The sequence below is a fragment of the Oryza glaberrima genome, chromosome 4 (assembly GCF_000147395.1).
Source record: "Oryza glaberrima chromosome 4, OglaRS2, whole genome shotgun sequence".
NCBI classification, from domain to species: domain Eukaryota; kingdom Viridiplantae; phylum Streptophyta; class Magnoliopsida; order Poales; family Poaceae; genus Oryza; species Oryza glaberrima.
Window position 1 is genome coordinate 8,466,096 of NC_068329.1, and position 8,073 is coordinate 8,474,168.

General features: G+C 39.2%; 1 long non-coding RNA gene across 1 annotated transcript; it reads left to right on the plus strand.

The window, feature by feature from the left end:
- The first annotated feature begins 2,008 nt into the window (after window positions 1-2,008).
- On the plus strand, window positions 2,009-5,051 carry LOC127772143 (uncharacterized). Its single transcript, XR_008017290.1, has 4 exons — window positions 2,009-2,407; window positions 2,979-3,068; window positions 4,048-4,202; window positions 4,560-5,051. It is a non-coding gene; the product is annotated as an uncharacterized LOC127772143 (long non-coding RNA).
- The last annotated feature ends 3,022 nt before the right edge of the window (window positions 5,052-8,073 follow it).

The following is an 8,073-nucleotide window of genomic DNA, read 5'->3' on the forward strand; positions in this document are numbered from 1 at the left end:
CTAGCCGATGAAGTCACATCTAATCCAGTAATCATGGTGATGTAGATTATAGTTGGGTGGTGTTGATGGTGTTGAAAAGGAAGGCATTGATGTGACTTTGTTGAAAAGGAAGGCATTGATGGTGTTGTACCAGAAATAGGTGGCGGCAGCCATCAAGGGTTCATCTTTAGCCGAATTCACTATGGTGAGAGCGAGTGCTTGGCTGATTCCGATTTCGTCCCAGTGAACCTGCTTGCTAGCCGATACGCACTTGTAGCACGTAGCCCGGCTTTTCTCAGGGGAGGTTTTCTCAAGAGATGGCCAAGACTTGAAGGTATTTTTCCAGTGCCCTAGGTTAGGGTTGGCCAATCTAAAGGGGATTCTATTGGTTTCAGCGATGATGAATTCAGTGGGGTTGAGATTGCCGGTCAGACCAAGAAAATAGTGGTTCTCGTGTGACAATCCTGGAATTGCTACCAGATTGGACAAGTGCTATAGATGCAGATGAGAATAGAGAAGAAGAAAACAAGATGAGAACAAGGAAAAACTGATCTACAGCATGAGAGAAGGGGATCCAGCCGATGGATACTTACCTCTGCATACTCGGCCGATGGCACAGTCGACGGGCTGGCGGAAAACGACATCACCGCGACACGGCGTACATTGTCGGGTTGAGTTAATATGCTTCATGAGGATTGCCATGCATGGATAGAGTCCTGAGAAGGCAATTGTATATATTTATTAGGATATTTCATGTAATTTCCTTAGAGATATGTTTGGGCAAAAGTCTGCCGCAAAGACTTATGGTATCTTAGAGTTTGTTAGAGATAAAAGTCGTGTCCGATATGGACATATTTTGTAATCTCAGGTATAAATAGACCCCGAGCCCCATGTAATCAATCTAACACACGTTCAATACAATCTCGGCGCATCGCCACCCTTTTACTTTCGTTTTGTTTCGACGAGTTCTTGCTTTCGGGTTGAGCTGCATCGGTTTCGATCTTCAACTAAGAGGTAAACCTTGTTATGGTGGCTTGTGTTCTCGGTGTTAGTGCTTCCATCTTTATGATACTTTAATCTTGTTTATGTAATTCGTAGAAGTTATCATATATCTTATATAATCTCCGGCAATATCGCTATCTAACCTTAAATCGGCTAACGTCTGTTATTAGAAGGTAGCTGATTAGGTTAAATACCAACATTGACTTAGATTACATAGGATATCAACCACTCTTTGAAACATCCAACGGCTTGATTGTCTAGATATTGTCCTTCTTCTTATACTTATAGCTGCATCAGTTGATCTTATGAGTCGTGATTAGAATCTCAATCTCTAGCCTGCCTTTGGTTGCCGATTAGGGTAGCATCGGGGTTTCAGCCGATCTTACCTGATTTGACTGCATTTATCTTATGTGCTTGATTGACATGCCAAATCTTCCCTTTATGTTAAGATCTTGTTGTATTTAAGTATAATAAGCTTTCGTTTGGTATATTCTACTTACTTTAATATCTTAATATAGAGTGGTATCGGAGTATTAGCCGATACATGCTAGATCATATAGTCTTGTTGTTAGTATATATTTCGATCTAAGTGATTTATACTATCTCAACATGGCGTCCGATCTGTCCCAATCACTTGATTTAAGTATATATCGTCATAAGGATTATATACTGTTAATATCTGCAGCCGATCGAGTAGATTTAGTTCCTTTTTATTTATTCATGACCGCCGATCGATCTACATATGACATCGGCTCAAAGATAAATGGTACGTCATCGGCAACTAGCCGATCGGCTATAGTTTATGGATTTAACCGCGGTTTCTTTATCTTTATCTCTTGTTGATTGCATGATCAAATCAACTGGCACGCTCATATACCTAAAGGCAAGCTTTTGGACCTACACTGGAGTTAAGCAGATCTTCCAGTTCCTCGTGTTTTTACATCAACAATTTCATATCTATTACCCTCGTTTTACTCATTACTCATTCATCCTATCACATATCCAATGGTCCAAAAATCAACAGACGAGGTCCATCCGATGCTCCCTCTCCCGCATCTCCCACCGCGCGCCGCATCTCCTCTCCTCGCGCTGTCTCCGCATCCGCCACCATCAGCGCCGCTATCTCCTCGTGCTCTCTCGCCCCCTCGCCGCCGTGCGCCTCCCCCTTGCGTCTCCTCGCCCTTCGCCTCAACCGGCATCGCCCGCCGCCGCCGATCCGGTCTCCCGCCGCATCTCCTCGCGCTCTCTCGTCCCCTCGCGTCTCCTCGGCCTCCGCCTCAACTGGCATCGCTGGACACCCGCGCCGCCTCCACAGCCAACCGTCGCCACCGTCGCTGACTTCACCGTGGCCATCCCGCGCCGCCTCCACAACCCGCGTCGCGCCCATCCTTCGCCGGATCCTCTTCTCCAATCAATCCCATCTCAGGTATTTTACCCCCAACCCCATCTAAATTTCATATTTTGTGCAGCTAGCTAGGGTTTGGATTTTGATTCTTTTCAAACAACATGTGTATGATTCTCAATTGAACAACACTACGGTAGATCAGTTATTGCAAAATGCGATGCACTGTATTGCATGATATCTGCACCTTCTCATGGATCTGTCATATGAACATGGATTGGTTCAGCTGATCCGATGGACTACATTAATTCCTATTTTCCTACTTTGGCCACGAAAATGTGATTTCTATTCCTATGTGATGATGGACGCTGTTTTGGAGTGTATTACCTCAAAACATATGTTATTTAGTAATTCAAGTGCGGCACTTATCTCTTTCTTTGAGTGTGAATTAAAGGGGTTGTACTCATATACTCCCTCCGTCCCTAAATATTTTACCTTTTAATTCTACGTGTCAATCTTAAAAATATCATATTATATGTGTGACATCCTTTTAATTCTATATGTGAATCATAAAAATACCATATTATATGAGTGATTGTTAATACATATAACTTATCTTCTCTTTATTGATTCGCATTATCAATTATCGCCGTAGCGTGGCGTCGTAGCCCATCCTTCAGTGTCCACCGTCACCGACTCCCCTTCTCTGAGCGGGTGCAAATCCTGCTGATCGACCCCATCTCAGGTATTCACCCCCAACCCCATCTAAATTTCATGTTTTGTGCCACTAGAGCTTGCCCGTACAGGGAATTATGGTTTCCCTTCAATAAGTAAACAAGAATATGGTTTCAGTAAAATAAAATGTTATCTTGCAAAGTTGTTTTTTTGCAGCTAGCGGAGTAAATTCATGCAGCCATTTATATCTTGTACATTAACTAATGTTATTGGTGCTCACATTTTTTCCCAGCAATGTGGCTTACATGTTTAGGTTCAAAGTTAATTTATATTACAAGAAAGAGAGCTCTGGTTTTCCAGTAATGCCGGACTTGGCATGCATGTGTGTTTTTACAGGGTTCCATTTGTACTTATTTAAGAGCAATACTTGCCTAACTGTTTTATGTCTCTGCATATGCTGAATCTGAAAGTAGCACTTATAGGCATTATATGATATAGTTATCTAATGGTTCTGCTCACAATTTGACAATTGCCATATGTGTTGCCTCGTCACAATTTATCTAATGGTTCTGCTCACAATTTGACAATTGCACGTCCATGTTTGGGTTACTTGTGTAATATTGGATAGGCTATAAACCCATTTGTTGTGCCTTTTTTTTTGGATTATATCGCTCAATAAAGATAGTCAATCAATGTGTTTAAGTTTATGCAAATGCAGATGCAGAACTTGTCTGAAATGCAGAACTTGAAATGCAAGCAACTGTGGTTATATATGAACTTGTCTGAAGGGGTTTATGAACTTATCTGAACTTTGCATGTTTCCTCAGATTACTGAATTCTTTTTAATGCGATTTTATTGTTCTGTATACACTATCTCTTGGAGTTGATCAACTGTATCTTTGTTTGGAGTTTATTAGTTTAAGATCTTTGAAGCGAACATTTATATTTTTCTATAGCAACTGGTTGCAATTTTTACTGTCACATTTTACAAGTTGTGACTTCAGAGACTGTGAATCATGCTTCAGATAGATGTAATGCTTTTTTTTTAGTTGACTCTTAGTGGAGCACAATTACTGAGAACAACTGCTGTCAAGGGCGTCGCCTCGCCGTCATTTCAGACTACGGCATCACCGGTGATTATCCATCCCAGTATCACTGCGAACAGCTGCTACTGTCCCTCACAATCTCATTCTCTGAATTGAAGGTACAGCCAGCTTCTTCACATGATTAACATGATACACTTATACAGGGATAATATACGATTTTTTTTATTTGCAACTGAGTCCCAACTTTGAAGTTGGCATTAAAATGGATCTGGTTGGGCTTGTATTGTTATAAGTTTATGGGTTGTATGCTTTGTGTATATGCTTCCTACTGCTCGATGATATGATTCAAGAGTTACATACTTACATGTCCTAAGGCATGACGGGATTTGATGGGATGGCACTACTTACAAGCTACGAAACCACTTTACAGCATGGCAAATTTATAGTAAATCTTCTGAGTTTTGGTATACTTTTAATTGAAAGCATGACATTGATCACATAGCATTTGTTTACAGCCGTCCTCTCCTCCCAGCTGACCCAGATGATCGTCGGCTCTAACCCGTCGGCTTCGTCTTACTGTATGTCATTGACCCTACCACCTACTGCCTCTCAGCCTGGTAGCCCCATCAAGGTTTTCTTTTCCTCTTCCTGTTCTCTATTTGTGTGATGGAATAAGACGAAGAGGTTCAGTAAATGGATCATTTTTCTTATTTTGAACTGTTGGATTAAGGGATGCTCTAGAGTATCATAGTGCATGTATATTCACCTGCCATGAAACCAAATGGTGTAGATGTTATCATCTGCCATGAAAACAAATGGTGCACTGTGTTGCCCATCATATGCTATTTCAGATTCAGCACATGATATATATTCCAGAATCTGAATATGTATCTTAGTTTAGTTTCAGATTGTAAATATGCACAACATCAGTGGCGAAGCTAGAGCAAAATGGAGGGGGGTTCGAGATTTTGCCACAAGTATATCAATATATATATAACTTCAAGCTACATTTTCGATAGAACCGTTGATTAATAATTTTTTACATCAACAGTAGAGACACACATGCATCAATAAAATAAAAAAAGTGACAAACATTGTTTTTCAAAATTAAGAAATCCACTAATAACATTGATAATTGAGAATTGGTTACTAACCCATGAGCAAAAGATGATCTGCATATGCAAACATAAGCAAACACCGTTCTATTTCATTATCTCAACATCCTCGACGATGATTTGATAACCTAAAACAAGTTAACATCAAAATCAGTTCTCATTTTTCAAATAAAAAGTAGAATCTAGCGCACTTAGATACAATCATGACCTTCAATCATCATCAAATCTGTGTCCTTGCATTTTCATGAAGCGACGAACAACGGCCTCATTGGTGACTTTCTTCATTTCTTCTTTCTCCACATAACAAATAAGGCTATCACTTAAGTACTCATCACCAATTTTATTGCGCAAATATGTTTTCACATTCTTCATAGCTGAAAAGCACCTCTCAACTGTGGCAGTAGCGACGGGCAATACAAGTACAAGTTTTAAAAGTTATAACAAAGATGTTTTCTTGTCTCCACCATTATTTGAGAAAGCTCGACAATAGTTTTGTATATTGGAGAATCTACCATCATCCCTCACATCAGCGATGTAGAGACCAAGTTGGTGGCTAAGGTCCCTCAAATTTCTAGAATTAAAATCACTAGGATACAATTTTGCTAAACTCATCAAATTCTCTATATTGAAATCATGAAATGAGTCTCTTGGACTAAAAGCCGATGAGCAAATAAGCAATTGAGAGCTTGTCTCACTGAAGCGATTGTCAAGCTCTTGAAGTATCCAATCAATAACATCATTAAAACAATCCACTTGATAGTAATGCTTGTTTGTAATTCCGGATTTATGCCTACGCTTCTTGGGATCAATATATGTATTTTCCATTTCCAATTTGACAATATCATACTTGTCACAAAAGTCAGAGACTTCATCTAGAACTTTCTCCCACTTTTCTCTTCTAAGCTCATCCAAATTGAGCCTAGTTGACTTTACACATTTCATAGCATTCACTATGTCTTGATCCTTCCGTTGCAATGCTAGTGACAAGCTGTTTGTGATTGTTAATATAGTCAACATGAGGTGCAAATAGAAGACAAAATCAAAAGATTGGAAGTACTCCAAAAGATTCGATGCTTGATCTCTAATTTTCCAATCATTTTTGTCTTTTTCCACAATTTCTAGCACTTTGACTATTGTAGCAAACATGCCAACCAAACTTTTGAGAGTTTTATAGTGGGAACTCCATCGAGTATCCCCAGGTCTCTTAAGACATTGCTCTTGATTCAACCCGGTTCCAGTTTGAAGTTGCCCACAACCCAATGCCTTACTCATTTCTTTTAACATTAATATCTCTAATCAAATCCCTTCTCTTAGATGATCCACCCACCACATTCAGTAAGATGGAAATCTTAGTAAAAAAATCACTAACGCCTTTATGTTTTCTCACAATACCCACAAGAACCAATTGGAGTTGGAGAGCAAAACAGTGAACATAATAAGCTTAACTATTTTCCCTCATGATCAATGATTGCAAACCATTGAACTCACCTCGCATATTGCTAGCACCGTCATATCCTTGCCCTCTAACTTGCTTTAGACTTAGCTTCAGTTCTGCAAATAGAGCATCAATAGAAGACTTGAGATAGGCAGAAGTTGTTTCAGTCATATGGACAAGACCAACAAATCTCTCTCACAATTCCATATTTATCAACATATCCCAAGACCACTGCCATTTGTTCTTTGCAAGAAACATCTCTTGATTCATCAACTAGCAAGCAAAAAACATCATGCCCAATTTCTTCTAGAATAGCATGTAGCAATTCCTTTGCAAAACATTTCACAATATGCATGACAAATATGCATGACAAACTCAGTACATTCTAGCATTGATAGAGTTAACAAATAGCTGAAGTGGGAGGCGACATGATTGGTTTGAATTGATTAATTTGATAGATAATTTGGAATGATTTGATTAAAGTTGGATTAAATGGTTGGAGTGGCCTGACATCAAGCACGGCAGCTTCACCGACATACTTCTTTATTCTTTGCTATCGTCCTGACAGTGCACCACACTTGTACAGAAATTCCCTAGCATGAAGCTAATATATTTCTTGTTTTTAACTTTACTGGTTCTTCATATGCTTCCTTTACTGAATAGAGTTTTGTTCAAAGCTGTGTTTTATGGGGTTAATCACACAGAGGTGGTTGACATTTCCTCCCTCTTCGACAATGTCACACAGCTTGATTGGATGCTCTTTCTCATTATGGACAGCTGCTTGATGGAACTTTTTTACCTACGAAAAATATATGTTTACTCTGTAGCAGGCTTGTGTAGACGTGAATGGTGCGAATGGAATTCTCTCTTTATCACATTGAGCATTTTTATTGTTGTGTCATTGACTGGCATCAAAAAGGAGAAACAGTGGATGATTGTTTCAAATGTAGGAGAGCCCCATTGATGGCACATTTTGAACCAGTGGCTTAGGATCCCTGATTCTCTTGATCATGTTTTGCACTGCTACTTGCTAGGTAATACAAATATATTTATATCCATGTAGCTTCTTAAAAGTCATTTTGAGGATGAAGCAGGAGAGTTACTCTATAAGAAAATTATTTTTCTTTACAAAACTAATTATTTTTTTACTGAACTGATTTATTTTGATAATTACAAGACGTGTGTAGACAAATTACGTCTTACGAACGCAATTGACCCTGAGAGCACCGATCTTTACTGATCTTGTAAAGATGCACATAGCTTACTGCAGGTGTCAAATATGCTTGACTGAATAAGAGATGGAAAAAAGAAGTGTTGACTGTTGTTTCGATAACTCAATGTGTTCATTTCACTGTTGTTTCGATAACTCAGTGTGTTCATTTCACTGTAGTGGTTATAGTGGTGTGTCAGTGTGTTAGTAATTCTAGATTTTGCCACCTCCATGAGACTAGATCCATGTGTTAAATACTGGGTATTATC